The following is a 19,236-nucleotide window of genomic DNA, read 5'->3' on the forward strand; positions in this document are numbered from 1 at the left end:
ATGACAGAAGCCAGAGGCAACATATTTCCATGAAACAGGTTTATTAAAAAGAAAAAGCGAGCATCAGAGTATGTTAAGATTTTTGGGGACATTTAGAAGAAACTAGTGTGTAAAAGAAAGGTGGGAACTGAAGAAAAGAAAAATGGAATTATTATAGCCATGGTTTAAATAACTTTTCAGCCACGTCTATAATTGGAATCACTTGGGGAACTTTGCAAAAATTGTCGGTGTCCAGAGAGATTTTGAATTAATTGATCTGGAGGGTGGCCCATGCTTCAGTAACTATTAATATATTCCTCATTTTATTATAATGTGCATCCATATGTGAGGTCCACTGATCAAACTAGAAGAGGTTTATTCAGTTAAGCAGTGAACACTTTGCATATCAAGGTGCTCTGATAAATGTAAGCCCTCAAGATGTTCACTGAATGGGTAACACAAGCGTTGCTATCATGATTGCAATCTTGCTTTGTTTTTATCACAGAGAACAAAATTAAAAACCTGCCTCCGACTTTGCAGTCTTGCAGTTGAGAAAGTTTTTAGAATTTACCTTCCTTTAGAACAGAATTCTGACATCTTCCCCGTCAGTTGCACTATGACTTGTGGGTAAAAGTTAGCTTTTCAAATAGTTTACAATTAACTTGCTTGTAAGGACTGTATCAATGCATGTTAACTATTGACTGAGAATCACAACCAATACAGTGAAATGCACTGTTCGAGATTTCAGAAAAATAGTATTAAACCTTGAATTGAAAATCAGTGACATCAAAAACAGAGTTGGTAAGAGTCTGGAGTTTAGGCATTTCATTTTTAATTACTTACTAATTCAAGAAGGATAAGCATCTCAATCAAGTTGTTTTTACACTTATCTTTAACCTAAAAGCTCTTTAAATGACTTTGTTAATTAATGAGTGCTTATCTGCATTTTCTCTTGACTTTAGATCCCAAATGCAAGATTTATTCCATTACTTGCAAATGACCTGTTTCCCTCAATGCAATTTTTATCTATTATACCACCCCCAAACACACACACAGGGTAGAGGCACGATGGAAGGACAGATATGTGAGAGAGGAACTGGCAATCTAATGGCAAAGATCTTGGGTTTTGTTTGTGGAGATAAGAGAGTGGAATTCTTACTATATATTTATGGAAAAATCTTAAACAATAACCAAATACCATGTCCTTCTAAATTGAAAAAAATAAGTTATTCCAATTGTTATAATAATTATCATAGGCATCCAAACTTGTGGAAGCATAATAACATAACTAAGTATTGTTATTATATAACTAATTACATAACTAAGTATTGTTATTACACTTCCACAGGTGTGAATGTTATTCAGATGTTAGTTATTCAGATGTGAATGTTACTTGGTTATTCATGCGTACAGATGTTACACAATGTCACTAACAGTGTAGTTGGATAAAAGTTTGGGATTGGTGCTTCTTTACAGATAGGGACAACTGAGTTGTAAACCCATAGGAGAAAAATCAACACACCATTTTATGTGTTGATAAAGGAATTCATTCTGACTTTCAGTTATGTCTCCACATATTTATTCCATAACTGCTGTAGCATCTCAAAAAATATTAAGTCCTGAACGGTGTGCTATGCCAACATCAACCTGTATTTCCTCCGCAAGACACTTGAAGGATGGGATGTACTGTCATCTTCCCCAAAATGGTTTGATTTGGTGAAAAATGCATTAAACAAATGTTTGGTGAATGCCTAAAATATAGCAGCTACTTTGCTATATAAAAGAACATTTCTGGAGGAAGTAGGCAGGAAAAAAAAAGAAAAAGGAAAATTTGAAAGTGTGAAAGCCTCCTAAGTGATACAGATGTGTCTTGGCTGGGATAGCACCTCTCGCCCACCCAATACGGTACTTCATCTCAACCTCTGTCAAGAACTGCTGGTTCAAATTTGCAGCTCTTTGGTACCTAAAACGGTCCCCGCTCTTTCTCTCCCTCCTCCCCACCCCCTCCATGTCTCCGTCTTTATCTGTTTGTGTGTCTCCTTTTAAGTGACTGGCACTTAAACTGGATGCTTTAATTCTGTCTCTGGAAAATGTAGAAACTGAAACAGCTAAGGAGAGTCCTTTACCTCAGTGAGTGTGGAGGGTTTGCTACAGTGTGTTCGGTGCAAGTGATCAGTTCTAGGAGACCAAGGCCCTGCGCTCACACATCCTCCAGCCGCTTACACACACAGTGCCCGGCCACACAAGTGTATCGTCAATGCTACTTACTCTTGCTAATGCTTTTTCTCTTGAATTGATCTAAGAAAAACATGTGTTAATTGAAATTTAAAATTAATTTGGTGTGCATCATACTTTCCTTCTGTAACCAGGATTTCACATCTGGATTTTGTCTTCATCTTTCTGAGGAGGAAGATTCGTCCCCTCCCTGAGATTAGGTGGGCAACAGTGCAGCAAGGACAACAGTGACCACTGGTACCTCACTCACTAAGCACTGACATTTTGGGAAGTATTCTATACATTTATCTCGTGGTTTGAAAAATGCTTTATGTATGTGGGACTCCTCTTTTTTTTTTTAATTAATCATCCTCCTCAAAACCCCCTTACTTTTAAACACATAAAAGGGGGTTTCCTTTTCAGGGTCATTCCATGGCAGTGTCCTGCATCCAAACACAGGGCACCCCTCCCCTCATCCCATGTTATATCATCTCTGCTGTATCTCTTTGAAACTTTAGGGTTCTGTGAACATTATCGGAGACTCACTGTTTCTATCACATACGAACCAACCAAAAACCCATCGTGGAGGTAATCTCTCTATAAACAAGGAAATAGCTGGTAAAACTAAGAATTAATGCAGATCTGTCTTAACCCAGGATGTAGGGTCTTTACATCAGAAAACACTTATGTGCAATTCATTTACTTTAAATAATGCTTGAAATATCGGGCACCTGGGTGGCTCAGTTGGTTAAGCATCTGCCTTCAGCTCAGGTCATGATCCCGGGGTCCTGGGATCAAGTCCCACATTGGGCTCCCTGCTCTGCGGGGAGCCTGCTTCTCCCTCTCCCACTCCCCCTGCTTGTGTTCCCTCTCTCGCTATGTCTCTCTCTGTCAAATAAATAAATAAAATATTAAAAAAAAAAGAAATATCTACAAATTACAACAAAAGCACATTCATAGGGGGAAAACATGGTGCATGTGGAAGACCATGAAAAAAAATCAAAATTTCAGAATCTGTGATCTTGCTGTCTTAGAGTCTAAATAACTTCTAGAGTGTAGAGGGAATATCTAGATTGTTTAAGATTTCGAGTAGTCATTTAAAAGGTTAACCATAATAAGTATTTGCCTTTTATTTATTTTTTGTTTGTTTATTTATTTATTTGAGAGAGAGAACAGAAAGAACAAGTAGGGGGAGCAGCAGAGGGAGAGGGAGAAGCAGGCTTCCCGCTGAGCAGGGAGTCTGATGCGGGACTTGATCCCAGGACCCTGGGATCATGACCTGAGCTGAAGTCAGACGCTTAACCGACTGAGCCACCCAGGAGCCCCATAAGTGTTTGCCTTTTAAAAACCACTTTTTCTACTCTAAGATTAATATATTTATCAGACTGCTTTTTCCAAATTTCAATAATGCTTGAATTTTCACAAAAGAGAAAATAAGAACAAAAGAAGACAATCATGCAATTTCCCATTCTGTATTACTTATGAGTTAAGAGGTCATATTTTATTTTGTATATTCTAGTGCATCTTGAACATTGTAAACTTCAGTTTTACATTTTTTTTTTTTTTGGTACAGCTCAATCCATTTTATGCAAACATAGCTTCAATGGCCATTTTATGAAAATCATCATGTTGCTATTAACTTTGACTATTCAATAAAATAGTTTTATATTTGGAGACCAAGATCATCTTTTATATTTCTTAGTGTCTGGCAGAGTTCTGGGTAAATACTGAATGTTTGTTAGCTGATTTCTAGAAACCTGACTGTCTAATTTATTGGCTCACTGTTTCATTCATTTTTCATTCTCATGTTATGCACTGAATCTTTTCTGGGTTTAAAGCATTGGGAGATGTGGGTCAGATACATAAATGTGAAAAATAACTTGTAGTCATATGTGCATAAATAACATTTTTCCTTAAGGCATTTTGGCATAATACATAATTTACAAATAGTATAATTAAATTGCATGTTTTAATAAAATGCTCATGTGAAACTGGTAGTGTCCCTGGGGGTGAAAATCAGTTCTAATTTCTTGGAAGGGTACCCAAGGCATTAGCAAACCCATACTTCTTAGGTATTCAAGGAACTGATAATTAGCATGTATTTTAAGATATCTCCTACTACTTCCTAACACAAAACTTTTATTTCTGTTAGTTTGCCTTTGAATGCTCGCCCTGCCAGGAGCACGTTGGAAGTTCTCGTGTGGCAGACGAGGACGTTGGCCATTTGCCGTTGACAATGTTTCTTTCACCAGTTGCTCAATATACTCAGTAAATGGTCATTGCAAATGTTATGATATGTTCCCTCCTGTTATGTTATGACTTCACTCTAACATGAGTTAAATCATAAGAAGTATGAACAGAGGAACCAAAAGATGAGATGTACTTTAGTTTTTAGAGCTTACACAATTTGGGGATTCTTGTAGAGTTGGATACATGTTGACTCGCCCCCTCAGGGCCCTGGTAAGAAACACGATGTTTAACTGGATATCTTACTGCCAGTTGTCATCCCTTCTTCCTTCACGGGGAGTGGTGACATCGTGGAGGAGGCATGGATCATATTGTGTCCATGAGCTCATTAGAGGCCAAAGCCATTACTTCCTCTGCAGAGAGAGGCAAGGGTCTGAAATCACCATGTAGTTGTTAAGTGGTCAGGGAGAAAGACCACAGGGTGCTGACAACTTAGTGCAAGAAAACCTAATTATTTCTTAGTTTTGCCTTAAGTAGAAACTTCAATTTGTTGTAGGTCCCTTTGGTAAGAAATGTTGCCTTCCTGAAGTTCTAAATCTTTCATTTACTAACTAATAAATGAGATGTATTCATTAATTGGGGGTATAAAAAGGAAAAAGGGAGCCTCTCCTGATCTTTGAATAGAATGTCTCCAGAAGAGCTATAAGAATCCAGTCTCACTGCTGCCAGAGCTCATGTGATGGTGATGATCTCTCCCACTTGGTAAAGCAGTGAGGACAGGAGAGGAAGTTCTCATCTTCTTCATTGGAGGTTCAATTACTACTCAGAGATTCACTTCAAGAACTCTCCTGTGGAGGCTCATTACTGTAGCTTTTGTGAGCTATCAAACTGTTTAGTACTTGAACATATACTCTATTACATTTTTTTTCTACATGGAGTTCATCTACCCAAGGAAAACTAAATTTCTCAGTGAAACGGTCTGTTAGTTTCTATTCTTCCACAAAAAAACACAGCTTGCAAGATAGAAAGAACACACTGACTTTGGCATAGACAAAACCACTGGAAATTTCACCTCTACCTCTTAAGTTATATAACCTTGAGTTGGGTTCCTGAAATTTTCTGAACTCCTAGGTCTCTTCTCTAAAATGAACTTTATCTCATCTCATCTGGGCTTGGGAGGATTAAGTGTGTTGATGTTTAAAAAGTGTCTGCTAGCCCATAGCAAATGTCCACAAGATAATTCCAAAAGTCTTCACTTCCTCCTATGATAAAGATTTTGTGATGTAACCTATGCCTTATTCTGTTTTCTTTTTTTCTTTTCCTTGAAGAGCTCTTTGAGGTCCTGCTCTGCAAACATTTTCCAAGAGTAGATTTAAATAACATCTGAGTCCTGTCGGTCATATTTGCATCAGATAGACTTCCCCAAAGCAGAGTCTAGGTGGTGTTCTACAATAGTGAGTTTGTTTGGTGCTGACATATTGGATACCTACGTCTTTGAGACATCCCTTGAATGTAGTAACTGGATCCTCTGTCCTTTCAAAGGGCACCAGAGGAAAGTGGTTGAACATTTGGCAAAGTAGTTTTTCAAGGTTGTTAACCTTTTCCTGTTATTATCCCCTAGGTGAGGAAAAAAACTGACCATCCAGTAGGTTAGAAATTCATAGCTGGTCCAGCTTTCTCACTGTCTAAGGGACCATGAGGATGTTGCTTTTCTCCATTAGCTCCATTGCTATCTTGGGACTAGATTCTTATGTAGTTTCTGCTCCGGAAATTTATATGAAAGTATTCTTATTCTCTGATTCCCATCGCCCACCACCATTCCTGGTACACCTTGCCTCCAGGTCAGGTTATGGGTGCCTCCCCTAGTGCTGCCATAATTATCCACACCAATTTTTATCACTGTACTCACCACATCCTGCCAACTCTTTTATCATATCTGTTGCCTTGTGACATAGCTGTGACCTCCTGAGTTTCATCATCTTTTTGTCCTAACATTTTAAATCAAATTTGATTCATAAAAAAGCTCTAAATATGTTTCCTCAATTAAATGTAATTGATCTCGGGGCACCTGGGTGGCTCAGTCAGTTAAATGTCTGCCTTTAGCTCAGGTCATGGTCCCAGGGTCCTAGGATTGAGCCCCATGTCAGTCTCCCTGCTCAACAGGGAGTCTGCTTCTCCCTTTAACTCTGCCCTTCCTCTTGCTCTTTGTTTCTCCCTCTCTCTCTCAAATAAGGAAAATATTTAAAAATAATAAATGTAATTGATCTCTAAAGTGTAAACACTAAAAAAAAAAAGTAGGTGTGAGGTGTGTGCATGTGTGTTAAAAGTTCCTATGTGAATATAAATCAATGATTTTTATTTGAACTCATCTAAGGAAAACTTGTGTTAATTGAAGTTTAGAATTGATTTGGTGTGCATTATACTTTTATTCTGCATGCAGGCTTTCATATGTTGATTCTGTTTTTTCTTTTATTTTCTTGAGGAAGAAGATTCCACCCCCTTCATAAGATTTGGCATATAACAACAAAACATCACCAAATAACATCAGTTACCTATTACGTCGTGCTCACTAAGTGTGAACTTCATCTATAGTTATAAATTAGGGTATATAAACATCTTAGAATGTATCTATATATTCCCTACATACATATAAATATGAGAGTATATGTTTTTGTATTCTCTATATACCTACAGATACTATAGATATTTCTTCAGTATGTACACATGGAAAACATTTGTAAAAACAATCATAAAATATTTAAAAATATGATGCTTGTAACGAGACAATTGATAACTCTCTACTTAAACTCCTGGAAATCATTGAAGCATTTTCTTCCTTTTTTTTTTTAAAGATTTTATTTATTTATTTGAGAGAGAGAATGAGAGAGAGAGAGCACATGAGAGGGGGGAGGGTCAGAGGGAGAAGCAGACCCCCTGCTGAGCAAGGAGCCCGATATGGGACTCGATCCAGGGACTCCAGGATCATGACCTGAGCCGAAGGCAGTTGCTTAACCAGCTGAGCCACGTAGGTGCCCTATTGAAGCATTTTCTATAAAACTTATTTTTTAGTAGCTAGAAATGAAAGAAATTTTAATATTATCTAAATCTTTCATGGAAATGCATTTCTTTCAAAATAGTCTTTTGGTTGAAATAAGCAAAGGTAAGATTTGATACTAATTTATTCCTTTTGCAAGGCTATGAATAAATGGAATCTCTTTGCCATGACTCACCTACTTTCTTCATGGTATAAATGTTTGTATTTGTGTCATATTCTGTTTGTTATGCCTGTCTTCACCTACGTTTTGTGGATTTATTCAAGGGCCTCATAGAGTTTTTTCCCAAACACATCATGTTGATTTGATATCATTGAGAACTATGAAAAGTATCAAAAATTTGGGTGAGATACAATTGTTGAGATTTTCATTCTGTTTTAACAAAGCAATTTAACTTAATGTGGAAGAAAGAAATCTCAAGTTGATGAACATCAGATAAAATAAATGTATGTCATTCATCCTTCAAACACCTGCACATAATTTCTATAGCTTTCCCAAATACCACAATGACAGTTATTGAGCCTGATATAGTTTATCTGTGATGACTACCATGTGAGAACCCTATTATGAGGTCAGCCCATATTTGTGTGGAGGGCATTTCCCCTTCTATGCCCACCTGTAAAAGTTTTAGCTCTAGTAACAATGATCACAATTCTAATTTAATACTTTACCAGATGAAAACTTGATTGATAATGCCAGTATCCTCTGCTAGACAGAGACTGTTGATCACCATTGTTTCTCTGTGGCCCTAATACCGTGTCTGGAATGTAATAAACATACAGCAAGGATTGGTAGCAGGGATGGATAATAGATGGATGCAGGCATGGATGTATGGATGCATGACTGGTTGAATGAATGAATGAATGAATCTTATGTCTGATAGGTATTCACTGCAGATCTCACCAGTCATGATTACCTTGTCTTTCCATACCACTTCACCTTTCAAACCTCACACCATTTATAGCATCTTGCAAGCTCCTTAGTTTGGTGTAAAAATAAGACACTTTGGAATCTGGAATCTGATATAAAGTGTTCTTTGACATTGGCATAATTTTGCAACTTTTGTCACTCTTCCTGGAATGCCCCCCCTTTTCTGCCACTAACTTGGACATTGTGTCTTGGAGAGCCTCCTGATCTGCACCCAGACCCCACCATGCTACCAGGTCATTGCATTCCCTCAGTTGAATGCATTTTACATGTTTTGTAACCATATAATTTTTTCTCCTTCAATCTCTAAATTTTAGAGAGCACATGTTTTTGTTCATTTGTTTGTTTGCATTTTGTTTTGTTTTCCCTTAATATGTAAAGCACATCCTGGAAGATAGATAATGACTTATATATATTTATAAAAAGAAGGGAATGGATGAAAGAAATGAAAAAAAAAAAGTCTTTTTCCCTATTTGTGAGTCTATGAAAAGAGTTTCAGTTAAAAAAAAAAATATTGTGTCCCCCAAAGTCTTAACATGATGTCTTCAAACAGCATACCACTTATTTTTTTTTTAAAGATTTTGAATGTAATTTAGCAAGCTATGTTAGTAGACACTGGCTAATTTTGAGTTTTGTACTCAAAGTCCACTTTGTGCTCAATACTAAAGTTTGAGGTTTGTACAAATATGATTTGGGGAAATCTCTTATGTGTAATAGCTGGCTCTTGCTCTCTAGTTGCTTCATAGATGATTGAAAGAGTGTGGAGATAAGGTACAGATAAACATTTAAGACTCTTATAAACATAGAACCACAAAAGAGCAATGGAAAAACAGAAAATATTCGGTATGTAGAAATAAATGAACACAAACCAGATGAGGAAAGCACAGCTGGTTGTTCAAAGCTTGCTATTGAAAGGAAGTTGACCACCATCACTTGTGTTTGGCAAAGACTCGAAGAAGACGGAAGAGTGCGGGAAGCTTTATAGTGAGACAGGGGCAGCTTCAGAGATGCTCTGATTGAAGGCCATTGGCCTGAGGGAGCTGTAGGTGGGGCCGCTAGAAGGAGGATATCCTATACACTTGGTTATGGGTGTGTATTTGGCTTTCTCTGGTTGGTTTTAAGTTGAAAGCAAGGACAAAATTAAGAAAGCTATCAGTTATTATGCAGGTCCCTGCCAATTTGGTACAATTGTTACAGAAGTTATCATTTGGCTTCCCAGATTATTGTGAGAGGTAGCAGTCTGACTTCACACAAGTCTGACTTCCTATAAGCCTGATTTCCAGCAGGCTGGCTCTCTTGACTGGTAATTGTAGATAACAGATCAATTGGTTACCTGGACAGGTGGGTGCAGGTGGTGGGTCAGAGTTCTGCTTTCATATTTGGCCTGGCCATTTTCTATTTGTAAATTCAGTTTCTCAGTGCTTGCTGGTCTAGGGGAGAATACTAAGAAATATTTCCTATATGTGATAGTCCCTAAGTTATAGGCCAAGAAAAATGAACACAACTTAGATTGTACTGAGTTTGTCATTGTTCTCTAGGTGGGGCATTACTGGGGCAAAATTCAAGAAAGAAAATTAAGAGAGTAAGAGGGTTCAAAAAAGCTAATAAGGTGTTAAATGTGTACATGACACATTTATCTTTCCTAGGCTTTAAATCCTCTTTATCTTACACATTTTTTTTTTAGAAAATTAAAAGCTTTTTTTCTTTTTCACAATACTTGCTCTACTCCAGCCAAATAGCTGTTGAAAGACTCCCCACCAGCAGCCACTTCAGTGGGGCCTAGGGGGTGACCTTCCATTCCCCATTCCAAGAAAGGCAGTGACACTGGGGTGCATGAGGAGCTAAGTCTCTACCCTAACCAGGTAGGCAGAATGAGCTGCAGTGAGTCAGGGACAGTGAGTGAGGTGAACAAGAGAGGCCATGATGGGTGGTAGGTCAGAGAAGGTCTTACCCTGAGGCCGGCCTGCTTGCAGGAGCTTTGTCTGCTGGCTCAACTGAGGGGGGTGAGATACAAGGATCTGGTGGAGAGGGAGGCCAGTGTTGGTTAACACGCATTTTGTTCTGACCCATCAGTGGGAACAAGCAGTTCAGCTAACCATTTCTGAGACAAAGAACGAGAATTTGGAGGATTTATATCTGGTCTGGTCATAGGCAAACCAAAACACAGGGTGGCTCTTATCCAGACCATGTGGGTCGGGATGGTTCTTTGCTATAAGCTGTTTCCAAACACAAAAGGGGTGGCAGAAGTTCTTAACTCCCCATTGTTTGTCAGGATCACAGGTCTGACAAAGTTTAACACTGTCCCCGGAGTCTCAGGGACCTGAATCATGATATTAGTGACAAACAGACAGACAGAGACAGAGAGAGACACAGAAAGAGGGAGAGACAGAGAGAGATTGGGGAAGTATTCAAAGAAATCACTACAAAATTCTCAAATTTGACAAAAAGCACAAGCCTGCAGATTCAAGAAATTGAGTGAACCCCCAAAAGGATAAACCACCACCAACAAAAACATCACACCAAAACATACCACATAATTAGCCATATGAAAATGAAAGACGAAGAAACAGTCTTAAAAGCAGCCACAGAGAAATGATGTTACCCATTGGGAAACCAACTGCTGACAGCAGATTTCTCCTCCGAAACCTTGATCCCAGGAGGAAGTGGCACCACATTTGTCCTGGGCTGAGAGGAAAGCACTGTCAACAGCAAAGTTTGTATCAGACCAAAGTATGTTCAGGAATGAAGGGGGAGTAAGTAAATTCTCAGACAGAGATAAGTAAGAGGATTTGCTGTGGCAAATCTCCCTTTAGAGATGACTGAAGCCAAGTTCTCAAAACAGAAAATTATAACAGAAAAAGTCTTGAAATTTTAGCAAGAAAGAAAAAATCAGCACGGATAAACACAGGGGTAAATACTCTAGCCTGTCATACTTCTTTTAAGTTTCTTAAATCATATTTTATTGTTGAAGCGCATTTTAGATCATCCAAAGTGGCGCTCTGTATGCAGAGGAAATACTTAAGACAATTATATTTAAAATACGGAAAAAAGGTTTCTACAGTGTACTTAATGTGGTAAAACCCTGATTTCAAAAGGCTGTGATAAATTATATTGTATATATTACATATGCGGTAATCCTAGAGAAATGATTTAAAAAACTATACAGATGTTGTACCCAAAAACAGTCTTATTTCAGCAGAGGTAGCCTGCCAGGATCACTGCACCAACAGGGGAATAGTACCAGGGAATATCATCATAGCAAATGAGAGCTTGATTTCTCGGTGTGAACACGTAATTTATGCTTTGTGTGTGTGACCATGTGATTTATATTTTAGCTTAAGAATTTGATAACAGAAATATATAGTCAGTATTTTCATTTTTTTATCTGTAAATTTGAATTTGGATATTACACACAATATTGAAATTATTGTTTCCACTATTATTTATAATGGTCCACATTTTAACATCACTTACAAACCCTGGACTTACTTCCTGTTTATATTTCTAAGCCATTTGAGTGCCTTTTCTAAACAATCAAAAAACACAAAAATAACATTAAGCTCTTTCTAAGGGATTTCACATCTCACTTCATAAAATAATGTGCTACATAATGCCATTATTGTTTCTCAAGGAGCTGAATGATTAGTATTCTGGTGAATTAATTAAACTTATGAGCCTTGCACTTAACCAGAATGTTAAACTGACCCTAAAATTGAACTTAACTGTTCATACTCTTGTAGATATTCAGAAAGACTTTCAATCAACCTGTGTATGTGAAGTCCTCCCTGGCATAGATGAAAATAAATAGGATAGGAGTAGTCATTACTAAAATGACACTGATAAAAGATAATATAGGCCTGAAGAACAGCATCCAATGTATAATCATTGGCTGTTATGCATGTATTGTTTTAGCTTTAGAAGTTCCTTCAACACTATGTGAGAGACTTTCAGGATATATGGCTCCATATGATCATATATGACATTCTTAAAAAAAAAAAAGAGGGGAGATATAACCTTTGTATTTTTCTGATTGCTTTTGTCATGTTCTTTTTTCTTGCTGAATATAATTGCAATTTACATTTGCTATGTAGTATCATTGCTTTACCAATGAAGGAAACCTAGCTGTTTAAATACTCATTTGTCAACTGCAATTTTGTGAATATTCTACAGTCATCATATTCAAACAACCAATCTCAGATGCCACCCTGTTTCATTTGGGGCCATGTCCAAGTAAGGTATCCTAACACATGCAAACACACACGGGCCAACTCCAAAAGCTTTGGACATTTTTGTGAAACCTATTATAGATTTTTTTTTTTTTGGAAACAGAAATTATTGACTTTCAAAACCCTGTCTAGAAAATTGTCTTTATTGCTCCAAGGAACATTTCCTGGAAGAACATAGGAGGATATTTCAAAGAGAGGGTCATCTGTGCTACAGGAAGGTCTCAGATGGCCGAAACCCATGTTTCTCCATTTCTCACATTGGCCCTTGCTGAGGATAAAATATTTTCCAAACCTTCTTCACTGTCATCAGACATTCCACACAACACATATACACCAGTATGCATGCGTGCACACCCCACAAACTGCACACATCACAAACCAGACACCAGACACACACACACACACACACACACACACACACCCCACACTACAAACTACACATGCAGGCAAAGCACCACACCCATACTACCTGAAATGACCCCATCTCCTATCTCATAGAGAAAAGGACAATGCTCTAAAAATCATATTTTTATATAAATCACGTTCATCAACCTGTTTTTGCCACACTCTTTCTCTTCTGTCACTGTTCTCAGCATAGAGACACATTACAGAATGTGGTCTGGAAGGTGGGTCCATTTCTCTGGGGTCATGTTGCTGCATGACCTCCTTCACAATTTAGGCTCCAGACATAATGATCTTCTGCAGGTTCTTCAGAGGCATCCCTGCTCTTTCCCATCCAAGGGGCCTGGTATCTTGAAGGGTACTCCTCCTAAAATATTGGTCTTTCTGTGGCCCCTTTTTGCTTAACTCTTACTTTTCCTCAATGAGGCTTTCTCTTAAATTTCAAAGCAGTTAAATCATCTTATTAGGATCTCCCAGAGTGTGGTGTAACTAGATAAATCAACTGGGTGTTATTCCACCCTGATTGAAATCTCTAGCTGCCTTCATAGGCTTTCACTCCCATTCCTTACCAAAAGCATTACTATACATTTAAAAAGTGACCTCCAATCCATTTTCTATCCTATCTCCTGTAGTTCGTGGGACTCGAAATTATGTAAATTTGCTTATTGCACAAATCAGTTTTATACATCGGCTCCAAACTTAAATTAGGAGAGGAAATGTTTTGAAACAGCTGACTCAGTAGAGCAGTTAAGTTTTTCATCCTAATACATGCCCTAATGCATGTGGTATCAGATATTCATTATAACCTCTCAACTTGGTGTGTATAGGAAGTGTGATGGGGAAAGGTTGCAGGAAGCAGATGATTTGATACCTGTCCCAAGGCAAGCTGGGCTCCATTCAATTTCCCACAGATGTGACTGCCTTTGTACCCCAATGTAGATATGCATTATTCCCATCCTAGGATATTGGTATGTGGTAGGGTTTTCTGGCACACTATGTGTCTGATTAGTTCATCTCAGATCTTAGATTGATGAGTGACCTGAATTGTTAGGAATGACAATTATATGGGAGGGACAGGGCTTGTGAGGAAAATAGTATGCTAAAGACCAGCTCTAGAAATGAGAGCTCATGGAAGAGGCATGAGGACAGTGGGCTTGCTGTGACGAACAATTTCTGTTGGCAGCAGCAGGAACAGGTTGAGACAGTGGTACAGCAGACTTTATGGCTGTCATGATGCGGGTAGAAATAATGGTGGATGGGACCAAGGCAATGACATGGGAAAGGAGTAGATTTGAGTGATGTGCAGGGTGGTATCAACAGATGGATCATGACTGCAGAGTTTGATGTCTATTTTGCAAGGATGGGGAGGGTCACTGCAGATTTTGCCAATGCAGAGTGAAAAATGATTAGATGATTATTTTTAATATGGAGATTTTAGGGATTGAATGGGGTATCATGAGCAGAAGAAGGAAGGGCTGACCAGGGCAGCCTTCCAGCAGCACCAGCTGCAGAGGTCAGGTGCTCACATAGGTTGTGCCCATCACCTGAGAAAGGATTTGGGGAAGACAGGGCCATTTTCAGTCTGGTATCAATGGCATGCAGTCAGTATCTGGCTACCTCTGGGTACATAAATGAGACTGCAGGAATCCAAAATATGCCCAGCAAAGAAAGGGGTAGGACAATTAATATACAATGGGGCAGGGAGGGAGCTCTTTATTTTGCATAAAGATGACAAGTTTAATTTTCAAGGTGAACACTGGATACTAATGTTTGGAGAGACAAGATCCCCAGTGCTGAGGCATTCAAAATATGAAGGTGATAAAATATTCTTGATTGAGCTTTTATAGTGAGACTGTACATATTTCCATTCTACTCAGTATTTATTTTAATTTGGCATTTTAAGAGTTCTAAGCTAAGGGACTGACAATACAGAGAAGTGAAAGCTATATAAATAGTGACAGTGAAAGAGTAGAGTTGGCTTTTCCCCTTCAGGTATGTCATCAAAGATCTAAAATTAGGGAGGTCAGTGGTACATCAGGACTGCTATCTGCTACTCATGGTAGGTACATTGCAGGAACCCTTTTGGAGAGCACATTAGCCTTTTATTCCAGACAATTTAGGATGTTTTGAAACATAATCTGTAATCTTTCTCCTAAGAATTTACCCTAACTAAATCATATTTTAAAATTAAAATATTTACATATATCTTAAATATTTTAAAATTAAAAGCAATGCTCACTATAGCACTATACACAATCATGAAGAAATGTAAGCAATCTAAAAAAAAAAAAAAAGAAAAAAAGAAATGTAAGCAATGTAAATGTCCAGTAATGTTAAATGGTTAAGATAATTATGACAGTTGTGCCCTGTAGCTCAGATGGAAGATAATTATGGCAAATCTATTGAATGTAATATCCATTAAGAGAATATCTGCAAATATTATGTAGCAGTATGAACATTATTCTGCAGTAGTATTTAGTACTATAAAAAGGCTATCAAATGGTAAGCATTCTGATAACATGTGAAAATATATACAAATATGAGCTAAGAAAACACTGGAAGGGGATATACATGATAGGATGGTCTTGTTAGAGAGTTGGGCACTATTTTTCAGGTTTTAGAATTCCATATATTATTTTCATGATGCAAAACTTAAAATATAAGTTGTTGTCATTATCAGTTTTTAAGGCTTGTTTGACATCTGTATATGAATGAGATTGCTCCATACAGATGTATGTATTCTGCGTGATACGTGCTCTGAGATTTTAGGATGTCATTTAATGTCTTCACGAGTCCTTCAAATAATAGAATCTTAAGTGGATTCTGTATTGAAAGGTTAATTTTTGCTCTTGCTTGTTTATTCCTTCCTTTCCTTATAGAGAGAATACCAATACTATAAAGTGTTCTTCAAAACCGTGTGATCCTCAGGGAACCCACTGCCCATAAAAGCACATTAATTTTACAATGATTGTGGCGGCCCAGTGGCTTACCTTACTTCAAGTTTAATCAATTATGCCTTGCACTTAAGCTGATGAAGGAGTATGCTAATCTCATGCTGTGATCATTGTGGAGGTCTTTAGAATCAAGATCAAGTCACACCTCTGTCACTGCCTGGCTTTGTGTCTGCCCAACTTGTCAACTGTGAGTAATTGTTTCAGCTCTGTTCCCAGGTATTGGAAATGGCCAATTTTCTTAAGCCCTAAAGTTCCCACGAGCTTTGTCCTTCCACTTTTGGAAGCTCATTTATAAAAGGACTTGCTCTACTTGGGTTTAAAACAAAACAAAACAAAACAAAAAACCCTCAATTAAAAAAAAAAAAGTCCAGCACCCCTTTTTTAGGGTATCAGTTTTTATTCTGTAGGGTATTGGTTTTCATTCTTCTTAGTTTATTCAGGAGCCACAAAACCTACTGTGTCCCTTCCATTCTCTAAAACGAATATGTCGCTTTGTTGAGAAGTGAAGCTGAAACAGGGGAGTGATCCTAAAAGGACAGTTGGCATTATCATTCAGGAATTAATTTAATAGTTTTTTAAACATTTTATTTATTTGAGAGCGAGCAAGCACAGTAGGGGGAGCAGCAGAGGGAGAGGGAGAAGCAGGCTCCCCAAGGAGCAGGGAGCCCCATGTAAGACTCGATCCCAGGACCCTGGGATCATGACCTGAGCCGAAGGCAGATGCTTAATGACTGAGTCATGCAGGTGCCCCCAGGAATTAGTTTAAAACAGAAACACAACTGCAGCCTGCTACAAGGGATGGCCCCCATCATTTCACCTTTAAACATTATTTTAACGTGTACTTTTGATAGATTAAGGGACTTTTGTTGTTGTTACTGTTAAACGATTGACAGAATAAGTTGACATAGAGTCTAAAGACAAAAATTTGAATGATTTCCAAATGATAATCAGAACTAAGATGTGGATAAGTATTCTAATTAAATGTGTTTTAATTCATTGGCGGGTTTTTTTGTCAAATGGTCTAATTGATTCTCCATTAGAGGGGTTCACTGGCTCTGGGTAGGAGACATTTCCTAGCTGATAGACGTACCATTTGTGTATGAAAGACAATTAGACAAATCTAATTGTACATGAAGTCAGGACATGTTATAGAAAGAGAAAGGGGCATTGTTGCAAAACCCCAGAAGTGAGAAGAATAAAACGTCAGCTGGGATCAGACGTTGACCCCCCCACTGGCTGGGTAACCTAGAGCAGCTTCAGTTAGGAGCTCCTATTCTTCTGCTATATGACTTGGATGATAACAACTTCTCTATTTCCTTCACGAGCTTACTGTGATAATCACACAGGATGTGTCTAAGAAATCAGTTTAGCATGTAAAATCAGTATCCTGGGTAATATTATATTATAATCTACAACAAACATGATCCCTATTAATAAAGAAAAATCCTTAGCTTGGCATGCAGGGCACTGCATAATTAAAGTAGAACAGCTTTAGATCTGATTTTGCACCTCAATGAGATTATTCTCCCCAATTTGAATTGGTTTACATCTGGCTCATGCCCACCGGAAAATTCACATCACAGCTTAAGCAATCGTGGTTTGTTTTTCTGACATTGGAAGGTGGTGGTACACATAGTTCAATGACGTCTTTATAGTTCACTGGCTTCTTCTGTCCCCTCACCCCTCCCGAGGTCCTTCACAGATGCAGCTCTAGGCATGAAGGTCAGGGGGAAGGAAGAACAGGAATAGCGACTCTCCCTGTCCAGTCCAGTAGGATCCTCTGTGTATCACATTGTCTAGAATGTAGCCCAGGGTCACCCTCACCATGAAAAGGGCTCAGAAAGGATTTTCCTTTTATGGCATATTTCTTGAAATACAGAGGTAGTAAAGATGCTGGAAACCGATATTGGGTCAGCAGAAGGAATACAGCAACTGGCTTCTTGCTTAATGTATAACTGAGAGAATTAAATATATTAAATATATTATTAATTATATATATTGATTCAATGTATATATTAACTAAATCTATCATGTTTATTAAATATATATCAATAAATTGTTAAATATATGTATATCAATAAATTATTTAAAGATCTTTGGCCTCTGTGATAAGGTGGTAAGATACTAATTCTTACTGCCTTTTTCAAAAATGTTTGCTCAGTACCTCACTATAACTAAGTAAATGCAACAAATATTTTGGGTTTTTTCCATTATATTTCTAAGAGTAGAAAGCAGAAATCTGGAACAGATGGTGCCTGTATTGATAGAGGTTACATTCATTAGGAAGCCTATAATATTTATGTCCTATGGGGGCACCTAGGTGACTCAGTCGTTAATCGTCTGCCTTCGGGTCAGGTCATGGTCCCAGGGTCCTGGGATCGAGCCCTGTGTTGGGCTCCCTGCTCCGCGGGAAGCCTGCTTCTCCCTCTCCCACTCCCCCTGCTTGTGTTCCCTCTCTCGCTGTGTCTCTCTCTGTCAAATAAATAAATAAATAAAATCTTTAAAAAAATATATTTATGTCCTATGTAACTTTGAGAGAAACTTCTAGAGAGAATCATAATGTACTCTAATTTTCTTTAAGTCACTCAAAAATTTTCAACATTATATAATCTTTCATAGCTACTTATTTTTATTTTATTTTCCTTCATTCTATAAAAAAAATCAGGTTTTTGTTGTTTGAGTTTGGAATTAATTTGATACAGAAGTGGTGAGGCTCTGGACACATTCACATACACAAAGTTTTTTTTCTAGGAAAAAAAAAATCTGTCTTTTGGTTTGAATGGTGAATTAATCTCGAGACCAAAAATTTCACAGCTGGATCTGTCACTCTGCCCTGACAAACAACGGATCACCATGACCCACTGGTCCATAGTCTTGCTTCTAGATAAACTGGAGGTGTCAACTATATATGGAATCAGTGGGATTACATCTGGTGTTCAGTAAGAAATTAAGTGATTTTAGATGAGGACAAACATTTTAAACACCTGACACACACACGAACCAGCCCCGTAGAGATGAGTGCTTTTGAGCATCAGTGAGCCACGAGGCTTGACCTCATGTTAGACGATACCGTGACTGACACAGGAAAGAAATCCGCTGGGTCTTCAATCACACGACTTCTTCCTTTCTTTTGCTAATAAAATCTTCCTGATTAAATGTGTTTTTTGATATTCGGTGAACTTTCTTCACTCATAAAAAGCTTTCAGATTATTAGCAGTGTATGCAGTGACATATTCAGATGTCAACTTTAACTTAATCATTAAATTAACTCAAAATCTTCTGAAACATAACCCT

Source organism: Mirounga leonina, unplaced genomic scaffold (genome assembly GCF_011800145.1).
Source record: "Mirounga leonina isolate KUSES-001 unplaced genomic scaffold, KU_Mleo_1.0 Mir_128, whole genome shotgun sequence".
Classification (NCBI taxonomy): Eukaryota; Metazoa; Chordata; class Mammalia; order Carnivora; family Phocidae; genus Mirounga; species Mirounga leonina.